The sequence below is a fragment of the Castanea sativa genome, chromosome 5 (genome assembly GCF_040712315.1).
Source record: "Castanea sativa cultivar Marrone di Chiusa Pesio chromosome 5, ASM4071231v1".
Classification (NCBI taxonomy): Eukaryota; Viridiplantae; Streptophyta; class Magnoliopsida; order Fagales; family Fagaceae; genus Castanea; species Castanea sativa.
Genome location: NC_134017.1, coordinates 56856186 through 56874069, shown reverse-complemented (window position 1 = coordinate 56874069; position 17884 = coordinate 56856186). Strand labels below are relative to the sequence as shown.

Below are 17884 nucleotides of genomic sequence, written 5' to 3'. Positions count from 1 at the left end.
TGCACTCGTGCACTATTCACGAGTCTCACAAATTTCACTTTTCAACAATTTTTTCATTAAAAATGGGTCCCATAGCACTATTCACACATTTAAAAATTATTTTGCTACAGTGTTTTCAGTTTTCAATTTCAGTCAAATAAATTCTATTCAAACAGACTCTAAGTCTAATTAAAATACGAAGGATAGAGGAAATAATAAAACTAGTTACAATTCTGGATCCAAATAATTTATTTGCTTATTCGGAAGAGGATGCAATAATTTAATATTATATTATTATATAATAATTCTAGTGTATTATATATTTATTATGTGCAGCAAAAGCAAAGTAGACAATAGATCGGAAATGTGGAATTTTATAAGAATGACCCGCACGAAGAAATAAGACTCTTTTATATACTGTACTTATATTTTTTAATTACTTGCATAAATTATTTAATTAAAGTTTATGTTATTTGTGCAGAATTTAATAAAGGAAAAATTAGCTGATGAAGAGGTTTAGAGCAATAAGGAGAATTTTTTTAAACAAGTTCTAGGGACAATGTCGGGCCTTGTTAGACTGATTGGGAAAATTTGTCATTCCTACTCCATCATTTTCTTCTCATTTGCGGTGCAAGATATATGGTGGTCAACAGTGAGTTAGAAAAATGCAAGCAAGAATTGTCGAATACTTAGCAAGAGTTGTTCGATACAAAGTAAGAAATGTCTAATACAAAGAAAGCATTGTCCAATACGAAGCAGTGATTGGTGGAAACACAGGAACATATAGAGTTAATTACAGAAAAATAAGCGTCAAATAACTTGTTTGGTGGCTAATTATGATTTATGATAGCTAGTTTACAGTGATTTTTTTCCCTATGTAATTCATAGAAAATTGTTGCATATGGTAATATCCCAACCACACTTTATGGTTAACCTATGTGTTTGTGCGGTCGATTATTATTTTGAGCCTCTTATTTTCTATAATTAATTGAATAGTCTTCTCAAAAAAAAAAAAATTGAAGAGTATTTAATAAACATGTTATTTAATAATGTCATTGAATAAAAGTTGTACACTAGGCACACACAACCAATGTGGGATAAACATCTCTATTGTTTTTAAGTAAATAGTAATACTTATTAGAACACACATAAAAATAGTAATACTAGTGTGCATTTGGGTTAGGATGAAAAATGAAAATTATTTCACTATTTAGCTTATTTTTGTTACTATTCATGGGTCCCACCGCACTTTTTAGCATTATTCATGGACTCTACTGTACTATTTCAACTAACTTTTATCTTTATCTACAGTATTTTCAGCTATAATTTTTCAATTTCGACAAAATAAGCGGTATCCAAACACACTCTTAGTGTTTTAAATCGGGTTTATAATGTATAGTATTACTACTTATTATACTCTTTTGTAGTTGTGCTCTGATTATGTAATATATTATAAATATGGTTTAAAACACTAGTATTATTATTTTTGTGTATGTTCTAATAAGTATTACTGTTTACTAATAAAAAAAAAAGTTATAAAGATTATAAATAATTGAGTAGCTAATTGTATTATGATTATATACTATAAATATGTACAAAACTATATTAAGTGGTTAAGTTATTAGATATACTAGTTAGTATGCCCATGCTTTGCACATATTATTTTTATTTTTATTTTTATTTTTTGAGAAAGTATAATTATTATTACATGCACCTTTCTTTCTTGCTGAACCTCGGCATTTGCATTTAGCCATTTACCCTTCATAATTCATACCCCATTCACACATCACTATGGTCAAGATGTTTTATAGCTATTGTATAAGATCCACTTGTTGTTCTCCAATACCAATAATACAATACTAAGTGCACTTCCTTTCAACACCAAAAATTGGCCATCAAAGTATATTTTATGTTAACATCTTTCAAGAATTTTCTGTATCACATTTCATCAATATAAGAAAACCAAAATTTTTTTTCGGTATCAGCAATTGTAAACTAAACAAAAATAATAATCAACGATCATATTATTTATGTACTAAACAAAAATTTCTTCCATCAAACTTCTTTTGTTAAAATAAATAAACCTACCTTATAGCCACATTTGCTCTAAGATTGGAACTCTCAAACATTCAACCTAAAATTAAGTCACTTATTGTGGAAAAAAAAAACCCTAAAAATACCAATAAAATCACCATAATTTATACTCAAATGCAAAGTACAACTATGTGGATAGGACCTTTGTGCTCTTCTTCATTGTTTCCACTCTTTACATTAAATTGCTGCTTATTTTTGTCTCCTTGATGCCAACTTTGGTGCTTCTAATTTGTGGGTAATAGAATTGAATACCTTCTTCAACCAAGAACCATTTCTTGAATCTATTTAAGCGTATAATCTTAATTACATCTTCTTTCAGACTTACACTTCCTCGACCCTAGAGAGAGAGAGATAGGGGGTATTGCAAACTACCTATATGAAGATGGATTTCAACATAACATAGACAATGTTATGCTTTCGAGAGCTTCGTTTCGAAGAAAGTCATCACTAAAATAAAGGAACAAAAAAAGAAAAAAAGAAAAAGAAAAGACATCACGAAATTTTTGTGGCTCACAGTTCACTACCCATTTCAGAGTCCACATATACAAATCTTTGGGCTCCGTCAAGAACAAATCTTATTAACATATGAAGCACATATCTAATACTAATAACCATTATTGTTGTCACCCATTCAACCATAGCGAACAAACTTCATGCGAAAATCCTTGCGTGCTCTTGTGTCCAATTCACTTGTCATTGACACCACCATAGCGTTGGGTTTGAAACAAAGTGCATGAGTAACAAACTTCAACTCTTCATTGCATATCTTGGAAGGGGTGTTAGACAAGACTTTTTTGCCATGAGACATGTTTTGTTATCAATATTTGGTGTAAGGTCCCAAATAATTTTTTAAATCGTTCAGGGCATATTGTCAGCTTAAGCATTTGTCCCCAAACCTCTTGTTTTACTTATATAGAACTCTCACCTGCATGTTTACAGGTTACTTTTTTTTTTTTTTTTGAGAAGAGGTTACAGGTTACTTCATTGCTCATGTTTAATAGTGGGAGGTGGAAAGGGTTTGAGTAAATTGTAACCAAAGATCCAGCATATTAAATGCGCATTTAATTCATTTTTATAGTTGTTTCACTTAATTATATAATATAATTAGATTAGATTTTTTTTAGAAATAGATTAAATTATATATTAGATTAGAGTTATAGTTAATGTACTTAATAATAAGTAATGTTTTATATATACTCATCCGTGAACTAAATTTAAAAATTAATGGGTTACAGCTTACAACCCAAAGGTCTACCCCGTGTATATATATGGGTAATAATTTCTTGTTATTGTAACTGTTTTATAATATACTATTAGATGCTCAATAAATATTATGCTCAGTAAATATTTTTCATCCTGGGATTTAATAAGAAATAAAAAAATCAATAAGGTTTTTTTTTTTTCTCTCTTCTAAAGATTTTTTTTTTTTTTTTGGGGCCTAAGAAGCTATTCAGCCCTTTTAGTAGGTGATAGCATAAAGCTTGTATTTAAGTGGTGGCAGTCATTGATCATTTGTAGAAGAAAATGAAAAAAAAAAAAAAACGGTAATTAGGTATTCAATAAGGGAAAACATAAAATGAGACTGCCACGTGTCAAAATAAGAACATGCCTTTTTGGTTACCTTAAAAAAACGGAGGAAAATAAAGGGGGAAATTTGATAAATTATTTAAAGGATTTTCATAGTGAATATATACTATAATGGTGGAATTTGTAGTGCACATTTAAGGACTTTTTATTTATTTATTTATTTATAACACTATATATGATGTCCTAGTCATGGTTTTAAAAACCGAACCGGGAATAAAACCGTTTTTTTCAAAATTTTCGGTTTTTGACCGGTTTTGAGATATATAACCGGACCGGACTGCACCGGTTTTTCCGGTTGAACTGGTCGGACCGGCCGGTCCGGTTTTTAAAACATAGGTCCCAGTGTAGGACAATCCACCTTGACTCGTTTTTATAGTTTTACACATAGTTATTAGAATCGTACGATACGTGATACATATCATACAATACACATCATATTGTGTACAAAAAGTTTCATATCATAAAGGCATATCACAAGTGCTCATGAATCATCTGATCATAGGTGTGTATCGTATGAATCGTATCGTATCGGTGAATAGTACGTATCGTACAATATATAGACATGTGGTTTAAAATGAGTTTTTTTCTCCCTTCTCTTTCTCTTACAAAATTTAGACTATACTCATAACACTCACTTTCATATGTGCAAATATATTTTCTATGCTATTAATAATGTATTAAATGAAAATATAATTTTTTATTATTATTTTGAGTCTAAAAAGCTAGAATGCCAAGAAAAAATATAAAGAAAAAATTATTAGAATAAAAAGACCAAAAAAAAAAGTAAATGTTGATAATAATAAAGAAAATGTCTATGCAAAAATAATTTTGCAAGATGTAGAACATGATGATAACATTGACTTAGATGGAGTTCATTAGCCAAGATGATGAAAAGATATTATTATTTTGGTTCATATATCATGTATTACTTATGAGTTTAATCAATTTGAATGTGCATGTTATAAACATAAGTTAATTTGATTTATTTAGTTAGCTTTGTTAAATTTTATTAAATAAGTAATGATTATATTAATTGGTTATTAGTTGAATATATTTTGAATAATCTTTTATATATGTATATCTATCATTAATTTAGGTATTTGTGTATCTTACGGTACACAATTCGATATGATACATAATACAAAAAAATAAAAAATCGATTCATGATACGATTCACGATTTGACAAATATGATTTTATACACTTTTGCAATACCTATATTTATTGTAGTATATATGTTAATGCACTTTCTAATACAAAGGCCGAAGTGAAGACCCTTGCTGGGATAAAAGAGCAAGGAAACAGAAAATTACTCAGAGAGAGAGAGAGAGAGAGAGAGATTCTTAAGGAATTAAGGCTGTCCTTTCCAAATGGATCTAGAAGTGCTTTTCAACCCGTGAGCTATCATTTATTTTGGGTTATTGTGTTAATCTATTTTATTTAATGAATTTCCCATTTATATAAAATTTTTAATAAAATATAATGTGCAATTTTTTTAATTTAATAGGGGCATGATAGTAAATTTATACATACTCTATATTTTTATCCTCTAATTTTTTTCCTCAACCAAATAACAGATTTTTCCATCCCTTCAACCAAACACAGATGGAGGAAAAGTAATAATCTTTTCTATTCTCTCATTTTTCTATCCTTTTACCATCTTTGCATTAATTGATGCAAATACTTTATACATGGTTACTATAACAATAGTCCAAATTTACTCAAGTTTACATTAACTGATGTAGGTAGCTTTTTAAGTTAAATATGCAAAATTTACTTCTTATGCCATCATCTATTAACTGATGTGAATGATCTAAATAGTATGTTAACCTATCACGTTGTTGAAGACGTTCAAAGAAGCAAGATCAGTTGCTAGATTGCATATCTATTATCCCTCCCAGTAGACGAGTTATTTGAAACTTTTGACTTTAAAGTTGATTGATACACTCTGATTGAACGAACTCATCCTCGATATCCTGGACCTAACGTATTGGATTTGCTTCCACAATTCCTATAATTTTGCAGTCCTACAAATTTCAACTTTAACGGTACCTAGTTAAGTTACCTAACATGCCAATTTTGCTATCGATTAATTTTCCATCTTTTCAATTTTGTACGTTAGGACCCCCCCCCCCCCCTCTCTCTCTCTCTCTCTCTCTCTCTCTCTTCTAGTTTCTTGTAGGATTTGACATGCGATAATAGTTGTGACTTAAATAATTCATTTTTTAGCATGTAATCTTTTTTTTAGTACTTTTTATTTAGTTTGTAAGCATCAGTTTATTTATTAATCTCTTAGCGAATGCATTTTAAACTTGATTTATTTTAAAATTCACATTAGAGTTATATCAAAACCAATTTTCTAGTGCTTAAAATACCAAAATACACCCAAAAAAAAAAATTACAACAAATTTTGATAAAAAAAAAAAGATTAATAAAGTACCAAAAAAAAGGAAGTTCATGTCAAGATAAAATCAAATTATCTTTTGGGCATTGAATTAATCTATATATATATATATATATATATATATATGGGTTGGGTTCAAGTTACACTTAGTGTAACCCTAAGCAATGTTACACCACTCAATATTTTTTAATTGCATGCGAATATTGACAAATCCAACGTTAGATTACATTATCTTCGTATATTCTTCATGATTGCAGAATTTTGAGGTGATCAAGGATTAATAGCCATGTCATCAATCAATTGTTAAAATTCAAATTTTGGTAGTCTAAAATAATGCATGAAAGATAAGTTTATAGATCAAATGGTAAATAACATCCGATTGATATAAAAATTGGCATGCATGTTAAGAACATATAGAACATATAATTCAATGGTTGGATTTTTGAAATATTAATTCAATAACAAGTTATTGTGTGGTGTAACATTGCTTAGAGTTACACCAGGTATAATTTGAACCCAACTCTATATATATAAAAGTTAAGTGTAGCATTTATTGTTGCTACTTTCCTATTGAGCCACATCAGTAACAATGTCATTATTTTATTTCCATTATTTTTCTATTAGTCTTCTTACACTTTCACAGTTTCACTTTAGCTTCCATAACACTTATGACTCTCTATCTTCATTGTTTTCAACTTCCCATGTAAACTCTTTAATGACTCAAACTCTCCATCTCCTCATTTCTTGCCTCTTCCTCTCTTCACTGATTGAATCTAACCAGTTCATACCTGTTCAGTTGCCACTGCCCCTATAAAATCAAAGAAATAAAATCCAATCTAACCGTTAGACGTCCTTTGTCTCTCTTAACCAGAAGGGAAATGATTTTGGATTTAACTCTTGCAAATATAAAGGTCATTTTAGAACAACAAGCTTATATTCTGGAATGGGGATATCACTCCATTCCTTAAAACCATATGGTATGTCAAGCGTGTTTTATATATTAGAGTGTTATGTGTTTTTTTTTATGTGTTTTTTTTTTTTCAATAAAATGCTGCCAAGAAAGTGGTTTGCTCTTTGTTTCAATGTTGAAGGTAATCCCAATATTTGCAATCCTATATTTCCATGTGTTTGATAAAATGACTATAAGAAGGATTAAAAAAAAACAAAGATGGTCATGTTAATGTAGAAGAACAAATAGGAAGCACGAATATTGAAGAATACTATTATGTTAGTATAAAGAATGTTAGGCAATGATAATTTTGATTTGGTATCCACTTCTCCATTAACATGTTGGTACCTCACTTTTGCAACCATTGAATTACTAAGCATCCTGTTCCATAAAAAAGTTACATTATCCCCAAAATGGAGAGCCCAAATTCTTCACCAATCAACTCCAATGAAAAGAAAGCAAAAAACCAATATTTGATTAAAAGAAATCAAATTTTCTAGCACTTGTGGGTTGATTTTTTTTTCTTAAAACTTGAATTTTAAAATCTAAAATAAAGAATAAAGCTTTGTATAATGTATACTTCATATTAGGATGCATCGCACAAAAATTACAAGATATATAATATGCTTATACTACAATTAATTTTCATTTTTATTATCACATCATCTTTGCAACAAAAAAAAAAAAAAACCATCTAAAACTTGTGACTTTGATAATAATAATAATAATAATAATAATAATAATAATAATAATTAAAAAAAAAGTCCTTTCTAAAACGGTTCACTGGATATAAAAGTTATCAAATACTCTAAAAAAGACTCTTTGTTTGCCTATAAGTAATACAAACGCCTGACTATATGAGTATGTTCTCTGTTGTTTTAATTATTTAAAATGACAATCAACTAGGCTTCTCTATTATATTAGAAAAAAAATACGTTTTATGTTTTAATTATTTTTTTAATTAATTATTATCAATAAATCACAATAATCATTTAAATAATAATTATTCTCTCTCTCTCTCTCTCTCTCTCTCTCTCTCTCTCTCTCTCTCTCTATATATATATATATATATAGAGTAGACCATAACATAGAGTGCACAACTATGAGAGTAATATTCAACCGCACACAAATTTATACTAAGTTTTGTCTTGTTTTTATTTTTCTACTTTTTTATTTTTATTCTTAATATGTCAATTTGAATTCATTGTTTTTGTAAAAGCCATATTTACTCAACACTATATTTAATTATGAAGTTTCTGGGGTATGGCGCCATATATTTGATAGCTAATTTAAATGATTTATTGACAATTGTTTTTAATAAATGACAAAACTTAGGTATAGTGATTTAGACATTGTTCTTTAGGTTCACTTTTTAAGATTTAGCCTGGTATTCAGTTAATTAAAAAATACACTTTCATCTTATGAGAAAAAATCTGTGGCAGAATCTTAAGATAGAGATCTAAACAATAACATTTAAGTACTGTACATAAATCTTGCTTTTAAATAAATTTAAAAAATTATGTTATATATCTTTTGAATTTTTTTTTTAAATTTTTAATTAACGGTAGTTTACTAACTTATGTGATAAGAATTTTCTTTTGGCAATTCACAAATGATGCTTAACAAATTATTATTATAAAATTAATACTTTCAAATAATTAAGTTTAACCACAAAATGATCATTAATAATATTGATAAGCATAGTGTGAGTTTGCGACTAGTTTATATAATAATTGAAGACTGTAAACGTAAGGCAAAACAAAACAAATTAATTACAGATGAAATGTGCCTACTCAAAATGTTTAAACTTAATTTACAGATGAAAAATGTTTATTTTTCATAGATGTTTTCAAAAATCTTAAAAGGGTTACCAATATATAGAAATTTGAACTGTTTTTTTAATAAAGATTTTATACAAAAGTTTAAACATACACAAAATCATTTTTTTCAATTTATAAACATGGGTTACTTTGTATTCAAAATAAACTTGGGAACATATAAAATTTTCTAACACCAATATATAAAAACATTAAGCTGTTTACACTCAAGTTCTCTTACATTTTTAATTTATAAAACAATTTTAGACTGTAGGTACGAGACCTTTCAAATAGCTCCTTTGGGAGACATGCATCAAGACTGCGACCAGTAAAGCTTCCCTCCAAGTATATCGAAAAATAGAGGTTACAAAAGAAATCAGTAAAGTGACGGCTAAAGTCAAATGACTAATATCCCACACAGGGGAATTTCTTTTCTTCTTTCATTTAATGTATAAACGTGACATGGCATGAAAATTAGAACGACGTATATGGATAATAGAGTCTTACTTAGTTCTTTAATTCCCTTTAATAGGGATTTGACGAGATGAGGAGTTTGTTACTTTGAAATGCCCAGGATTCCCTCCAATGCAATTCTATATATTGCCCTGGAATTGGTATATCGTTGTTGCACAAACGCATTTAAATCCAAAGATCTGTGCTAAATGAGTGAGAACGAGACACTACAAAGCTGTATTGTTTATTTATTTATTTATTTTGTTGGGGTGGGGGTGGGGGTGGGGGTGGGGGTAAGAAACGTGTATTAAATTAAATTTATGTTGGGGAATTATAAGTTTTATTTATTTTTTGACTCTTCTCAAGCAAACTTCTACAATGGTAGCTTACAAAGGCAATTTCGAGATTCTTTCCAATAGAATCATGGGGTTATCTAAGGCCCATAAATTAAGTTTTATCTTTTTTTTTTATTGTAATTTTTTTTTCATAAGATGCATAATAAATTCTAACGTATGTTTACTCTTCATATAACATTCTAAATATCCTAAAGGGTTACTGATATAGCAAATTGAGAACCATTTATTTTGAATACAATAAAAAACAATTAAACATAAACCTAAACATAAATATGTTCATTCATATTTTTAAATATGTAATTTGGCTTAGTTACCATTTTTTGACCCAAATGTTTACATAATGTATCAAAATTGTTCATTGAAGAATAGGCTAGTTTGTTTGTTTTTCCCTCTCTCTTTGTGCTCTTTGTATATAAGAAATAGAGCCACCTCATTGTAATTAATCTTTGTCAATAATATCAAAACATAGTTTATTTAGAGAGAGTTTTTTTTTTATTAATATTCTTGAATGGTGGCTATCACAAAAAGTTAATACGGAAATCTCTTCCATTGTCTATGCAATAATCATCAAAGCTCATATTTAGTATGTACGTGCGTGTGTGTATATATATCAATGTAATTTTTATTAATATTGAGATTTTGTCAATAAGAATTCATGTTTAGAATAAACCAAACTCATAAATAATAGAGACAATGTGGATTTGTCACAAACAAATGAGAAAGTTTTTGCGATTTATTTTAAAAATACAACCGGAAGATAGATCTTCATAATACTAAAATGTCGATAATTTTAAACACAAATATATTTTAATAGGCACTTTGTTATAATTGTTTTTTTTTTTTTGAGAAACACATACATACACACACACACTAACACATATATAGGGGAAAGGAAATGAGATAAGTGAATATACTCACACGCCAACACTAAAACTGCATGCGGCCATTTAGGCCATGGCATAAGGCTCTTCCAACATAGAAAGGCCCCTAAATATGGAGGTGGTAAGGTGTTTTTTTTTTTTAATTAAGGGAAAAATATTTAAAGTTATGTTAGTATATTACAAATTTTATTACATAAATCCTATAAATTGATATGCGAGTAATTTAATACTCACTGATTCTTTTATTGAAGTGTCATCTCATTATCACATTAGTTTGTAAGCTTTTTGTAGTAAGTTTAGTATTTTCTCAACAACAAAAAAAAATACAACCCAATCACCATTAATTAAATGAAAAATGCTAAAGCTAATACAAATTGTAGGAGAAAACAAATTTTGGGAGCCAAGATTGAATTTTGGCTCTGAAACCATGTAATTGAGCGGACCATGGACCATGGTCCATTGTTATTGGTAATCCTCTAAATGTTGATTGCTATATTTATTCATTAATACATGTTAGGGAAAGTCCAATTTGAATACGAAGGACAGAGGAAAGAACAAATCTGAGTACAATTGTGGATCCAAATAATTAATTTGCTTATTTGGAGGACGCTGCAATAATTTAATATTATATTATTATATAATAATTATAGTGCACTATATCTTTATTATGTGCATTAAAAGCAAAGTGGGCAATAGATTAGAAATGTGGAATTTTATAAGATGACCCACACGAAGAAATATGACTCTTTTATATAGTGTACTTATATTATTTAATTAAAGTTTATTTTAATTAAGCATAATTTAATAAAGGAAAAATTAGTTGGTGAAGGGGTTTAGAGCACTAAGGAGAAATCTTTTATACAAGTGCTAGGGACAATGTCGAGCCTTGTTAGACTGATGGGGAAATTTTTCATTCCTACCCTATTATACTTTTGACTTCATGGGAAAATGTCTCATGTATTAGGCTACAAACAACGTCAGTGGGAGATCCATCTCTTGATGACTTGATGTAGAGGTTGAATATCCTCGTGAGGAAGTAGTTATTACTTGATTAATATTTGAGACAGTATTTTTTAACATGTTTGGGAATAGGGTGAAATTTAAAGTATGTAAATGATAGTGTACTTGAGTATTGTTTTCCCTTATGAGTATTTATTGTTTGAATAGTTGTAATGCTTAAATGAGTATTTGTGATTGAACAATTCTTTGATGAGAAGGATTGTATTCCATCATGTACTCATGCAGGGACGGAGCCAGGACTTGGAGTTAGGGAGGGCGACTTTGCTGCTAGCTGTGTGCGGTGGCTCCAACCCTTGAGTCTATTTTTTTACTACTAAGGATTTTTGTTAAAATTTTTTTAAATGGCCAAGTAGTTTGTTCTGGGTAAAATATATTGATTGGACTTAATTTTTTTAGTTTTATTATATTGGTAATTTTTGTTGTTGAGCTAATTTTTTTGAGTTTTTATATTTTGTTTTAGATTTAATCTATTAATTTTTTATGTCCTTTAAAAGGTGAAAAATGCTAAAACTACAAAATTTTTACAAATTGCTAATGTGATAAGTGGTTATTGATATATAAAAAGTTATGCAAGTGTACGAACTAATAAGAATTTGCTACCTTAATAGTTTGTATAAACATTGTAAAAACATTTTTGGCTATAAGATTACTCTCAAATGAATTAATGGCATTATTAAGGGGGGCAAAGTGTAATTTTATTGAACAAAATTGTTAAACTTAGTACCTATTAATATAATAATATTTTTATAAAAAAAATTAGGGGGGCCATTGCCCCCCCTAGTCCAATAACAGCTCCGCCCATGTACTCATGTAAAATTCAGAATGAAAATGTAAAATTCAGAATGAAAATTATATAAAAAGTAATACAGTATATTATTAGCGACAATGTTATGCCATCGCTAATATTTTATGTCATCATCAATGATGACACACAATACAGTTACTAATATGTATAGATAATGACAATACTGTCACTAACAATGACATTAACAGCAACCAAAACGTCATCATTAATAATGACTTATTAGTCGATCTCAAATGTCATCGCAAATACTAATAGCGACAACAATTAAAGCATTAGAGGCGACTCTTTGTCATCCCTTAAGACCAAATTTCTGGTAGTTTTGTTTCTACTTTTTGCCTTTTTCACAAATGCATCATTCAATATGTATGTCGGATGCATATCTGTATGTAGGACTCCTTGTGTTTGCCAAGTTATATGGTATCAAAGCCGAAGTTTGCAATATATTTTCCTTTTGTTTTCAAAATCTTGTTTAGGTTTTCGATTATTGGCAAATGGAAAAGTACGAAGAGATTCCTATACCAAACTCCAACTAGCCCAATCTTAATCTCTCATTATCCTAAGGTTTGGCTACCAATCAAATTTTTGTGGAGTTATCAAACCAAACAAATGTTGAAAATAGGAACAAGAAAGAAATAAAATAAGATGCTTAAGATAATTTACAGTGCACCAATGTTCTTAAGACCAAGAACAACCCAACCCCCAATAATGTGACCCACAGTTCCACATGCCAAACAGATCCGAAGTATTTGCAAGAGTGTAACCAGCTGGGATCACTAGTCTGTAGACCAGAGTCTCTCACTTCAAGCTTTAATCCTGCCGTGGCCTTCCCGTTTGCTGATGGTGCCAACCCAAACCATCCAGCAAATAGCATCAAGCTTGTAGAAGTCACAATTATCTATCCCCCAAATATTTAGATTTGTCATCTCTTCAAATATAATCCAATAGAAAGCTGACATTAATTTTCGATGAATGAAATGCCATTAGAATTCATCCAAAAAAACGAGAGGAAAAAAACAACATAAGTGTACAAACTTTAATAAAGTTAGTAATGTAGACTTTGGAAGAAAATTTATTTATTCTAAATGTTGTATTCAAACAACCATCTTTAAAATTGGGCTAAAAAGTCTTGTTGTTTAGTGAGATTAACTAGTTCTCTCCATCCACAGAACTTTAGTTTGAATCTCCTACCCTACTTATTATAAGCAAAACCATCATATAAATGGTAGCTTCTTGATGATTCTGGACCTTTCCTTCTACCTGTTACTGAACAACCTTTTCCACCCCCTTCTTTCCCAGAACTTGAATTGAAGATTAAGGAATCTGTTGAATCACTTGGGGGTTCAGTCTTTCCTAAATTGAATAGGAGTGCACCTAAAGACTTAGCTTGGATAAGCACCACTGGTCCAATCCAATGCACCACGTTTAGTGAGATTACACTCTTGCTAAGAGTATCTGACTCCTCGATCCATGATTTGTGTCATGCATATGATTCATGCACTGATAAGTCATTGTCAAAACCCCCGAGTTTCTTCGTTGCACTCCGCAAGTGGTACCCATCCCTTCTGCCGGAGATGGAAATCCGTTGTTTTGTATGGGGTCAAATCTAGTAGGTACTTCTCAGCGTGATGTCACTACTTTTTACTCGGTTCTTCTTGAGAAGAAAAGTAATATTGAGTGGTTGATCAGGCAATTTTATGAGGATCACGTGAGGCTAAAATTTGAATATGAGAATTACACATTTGATGTTTATGTTACAAAGGATAAGCGAATTCAGGTTTTGCATTTCAACCCTTGGGGTGCATTTTCATTGCCATTGTCGTTTAATTGGGAGGAATTAAGAGCAGAACACCAAGGAAGAAGGAGACCAAGTGGACTATAGAATTGTGGAGAGCTAGTGTGCTGTTAGGCCAGGTATGAAGACAGCAGTGCCATATAATTACTTGGATACCAGCCCCAGGAGTGGCTCGGATCAATTTTTGAGAATGCTGATGAAGAGTTACAACAGCAGATTAAGTCTCCTTCAGCAGTTTCTCTGTATCAACTGTGATTCATATATTTAGTTCCATGGGTGCAGACTATATATTCCTTGTAAAGTTATGATTTCCAACTATTTTGTGTTGGTTTTAATTCCGTGTCAAATTTAATTGTAATTTCTTCAATTATTTTCTTTGTATGTATGTGGTTTTATTTGTAAGGGATGAGTGTGAGAAATCGGTGAATAATCAAGTTTCAAAAGATGAATCAGTGGAATTCACGACTCACTCGTGAGAAGCAACCCGCGAAAAGGCCACGTGTGAAGCACATGATTGGAAGCTGAAGAGTCATGCCATGCTGCGAATTTCGTGAGTGTTTTGGGAGAAGGGTCATCCCACGAAGAACCCACAAAACTGTCTGTTTGGCAAAAAGTTGTGTTGCTTTACCAAATTTTTTACCCACACTATATATACCCCTATTACCCACAAATTGTAAGGAGTACTTTTTAGAGAGAAAATCCTAGTAAATACACTTGAGAGTTAGAGATTTATACACATAATCATCTCTACATTATCTTGTGGTTTTCCTCAAATTCCTACCTCTCCATCTTCAAATCCTTGAAAGGTTGTTAGCCGAAACACATACCACACCTATTCTGAGTGATAAGTGAGATTTTGGTGTTGCTGGGAAACATTGGAAGAAGCTATTCATTGGCGGATGCAATCGGGTTGAATTGTGGGATCCGAAAAGTTAGAGAACACAAAACTCTGAGAAGTCCGTTGGTAACAAGAGCTTGGAGGGCTCAAATATAGGGGTAGGCTAAGCTTGGAGGGTCTTTTGTTATTAGTGTACTCCAACTTTATTCTCTAGTGAATCGATTTCGATTTGGAGGGTCATGGAGAGATTTTTCGCGGAGTTCTTCGATTTCCTTTTCGATAACACGTTGTGGTGTTATCTTGTGTTTGCATTTCTCTTCGCTACTCTTTAAACTTTCATTTTATTGTTGATGATGGATGAATATGGCTTAAGGTTGTGTTATCGGTTCATTGCGCTTATTTACTCTTGTTCCGCACTTTGTTTAAATTAGAGTAAAAACAATCTAGCCGTAATTTTTAATTGAGGGTCTGAACAAGCTCTTGTGTTTTAGTACAAATCTGAGCTTTCAATCCTGTTGCTGAAAAACAAAATTTTGCATCCACAATCAATTACATAATGATGAAACTGGATTTGTGCAACCTCCCTCCCTGGTGTGTGTATTATAAATTGATTGTTGTTCCTCGAATGTGTACTTAAAATTTTACTTTATGGTGCTTTCATAAAATCTACTTCAAGTTGTCCTTTTCTTTCTCATTCCATTTGTCTTGTATCTCTACTTTGTTGGGATTTCAAATGTTTGTGTTCAATTTAGTGTTGCATCCCATTGGAATTCCTTTCTATGTTTAATTTTCCTATCAAGCAAAGTTTTTTGCGGTCTGTTTATATGAGCAGAATTTTATGAAGGGGAAATTGTTTTATGCTGTTTATTTTTTTGCGATTCTTTGATATCAGAGTATGATTTGTGCCCATTTTAGATGCAACACAATGCGTAAAACATTGGGTCAATGCACAAATTGTAACAGGCGTATCGAAAGCTATTTCTATAATAAGACCGTCTTTGGTAGCTATTCTGATGAAGTCCCGGTGTAGGACAATTCACCTTAACTTGTTTTTATAGTTTTACACACTTTTGTATTACCTATATTTACTGTTGTATTTATGTTAATGCATTTTCTAGTACAAAGGCCAAAGTGAAGACTCTTGCTAGGGTAAAAGAGCAAGGAAATAGAAAAATTACTCAGGAGAAAGAGAGGGAATGTATTTCTTATGGAATTAAGGATGTCCTTTCCAAACAGATCTTGAAGGGCGAGGCTATGGCCTTTTTCACCCATACATTTTGCATTTAAACACGAACTTCAATTGCAGGATCTAAAATGATGTGATAATGGGCCTTAAAAAATAGTGTAGTGCAAGACATCCATTCTAGTTTGTTTTCATTGGGGGAAAAGTTTTCACCAGTTAAAGTCAATTCCGATTATAAAGGCTAAAATCTAAAATCTATTTCTAGTCTGAGGCCAATTTTTATGGCTTTTCTTTCACTGCTGGCTATTAGAGTCCAGAAATCACTCGATCCTCAAATTTGAGCTAAAATTAGATAGGGGCCGCGCGAACGCAGGCCCCCACTACCACAAATTACAACGTAGGCTCCGCCACTTGGGCAGACCTTAGGGCAGGACCCCACCTATAGTGCAATGGAGGTCACTAACCTAGAACATGGGCCTTTTTGATCACCCATTGACCCCGTCCAGGTAAGTATTTTGCTCAGTCCTAGTGTTTCCTTTTTTATAATGCCTTCTCACCCTCATTCCGCTTGTTCCTTTCCTATGTGGGATTTTGTGCCACACCAAGAGTCAAAATAAGCCTGACATCGTTTTGGTTCATTGTAAAAAGAGGCTAGGTTGGCTCACAGTCACAGCTTAAAACATTTAAATCCCACTTTGCCACTTCGAAAGAAAGATGATACCTTTTGGAGAAAAAAGTGCCTTGTCTTGGAGAAAATCAAAATCAATCCCAGGATGTTTTAAACTTTAGCCAAAAGCTGAATTCATGAACTTTGCAAATGCTCCCATGCACCCACCAAATGAATGTACTAAGTTTTTAACTTCTTCCCAGCCAATCTTTGCTTTGGTTGCAGCCTCTCCTTTGCTGCAGAAGTCATTGCCATAAGATGGGGTATAGCATCTTTTCTTTTTAGAACAAAGAAGAAAAAACAAAGAAACAAATTTCTTCCAAACATTTACGTGGCACATTCCAGTTGTTAGGTGTATTATGGTCCAATTGGCCCAAACCAATTGGTGCAAAGAATTGTTGCTGGGGCTGTTGGGTTTGGGTGAGTGGATCTCTTGGGCTTGCAAGGACTGTGAGAGTCCGCTGGTGGAGTTCCTTGACTCCTTGAGGTTGTGTTTGGAGGAGTCCATGACTTGATGACTAGTCACGTGGGCTTGATGAAAGACAACAAATTTTGGGAGCCGAGATTGAATTTCGGCTCTGAAACCAGGTACATGAGCGGACCATGGTCAGGCCAGCCCTAGGCCTAGGCCATTTAGGCCATAGCATAAGGGTCCTCCAACATAGAAAGGCCCCCAAATATGGGGGTGGTAAGGTGTTTTTATTTTATTTTATTTTATTTATTTATAATTAAGGGAAAAATAATTAAAGTTATGGTAGTATGTTACAAATTTTATTACATAAATCTTATAAATTGATATGCGAGTAATTCAATATTCACTGATTCTTTTATTGAAGCGTCATCTCATTGTCACATCAGTTTGTAAACTTTTTGTAGTAAGTTTAGTATTTTCTCCAAAAAAAAAAAAAATACAACCCAATCACCATTAATTAAATGAAAAATGCTAAAGCTAATACAAATGGTAGGACAACAAATTTTGGGAGCCAAGATTGAATTTCGGCTTTGAAACCATGTACTTGAGCGGACCATGGACCATGGTCCATGGTGTTATTCAACGCTC

The 17884-nt window shown here is 31.4% G+C and overlaps 1 non-coding gene and 1 pseudogene across 1 annotated transcript; one reads left to right on the top strand and one right to left on the bottom strand.

The window, feature by feature from the left end:
- LOC142635461 (uncharacterized) overlaps positions 1 to 14391 on the top strand; it is a 30795-nt pseudogene extending 16404 nt beyond the window's left edge.
- Positions 14392 to 16509: 2118 nt separating this feature from the next.
- Positions 16510 to 16671, bottom strand: LOC142637706 (U1 spliceosomal RNA). Its single transcript, XR_012844835.1, has one exon. It is a non-coding gene; the product is annotated as a U1 spliceosomal RNA (small nuclear RNA).
- Positions 16672 to 17884: the final 1213 nt, after the last annotated feature.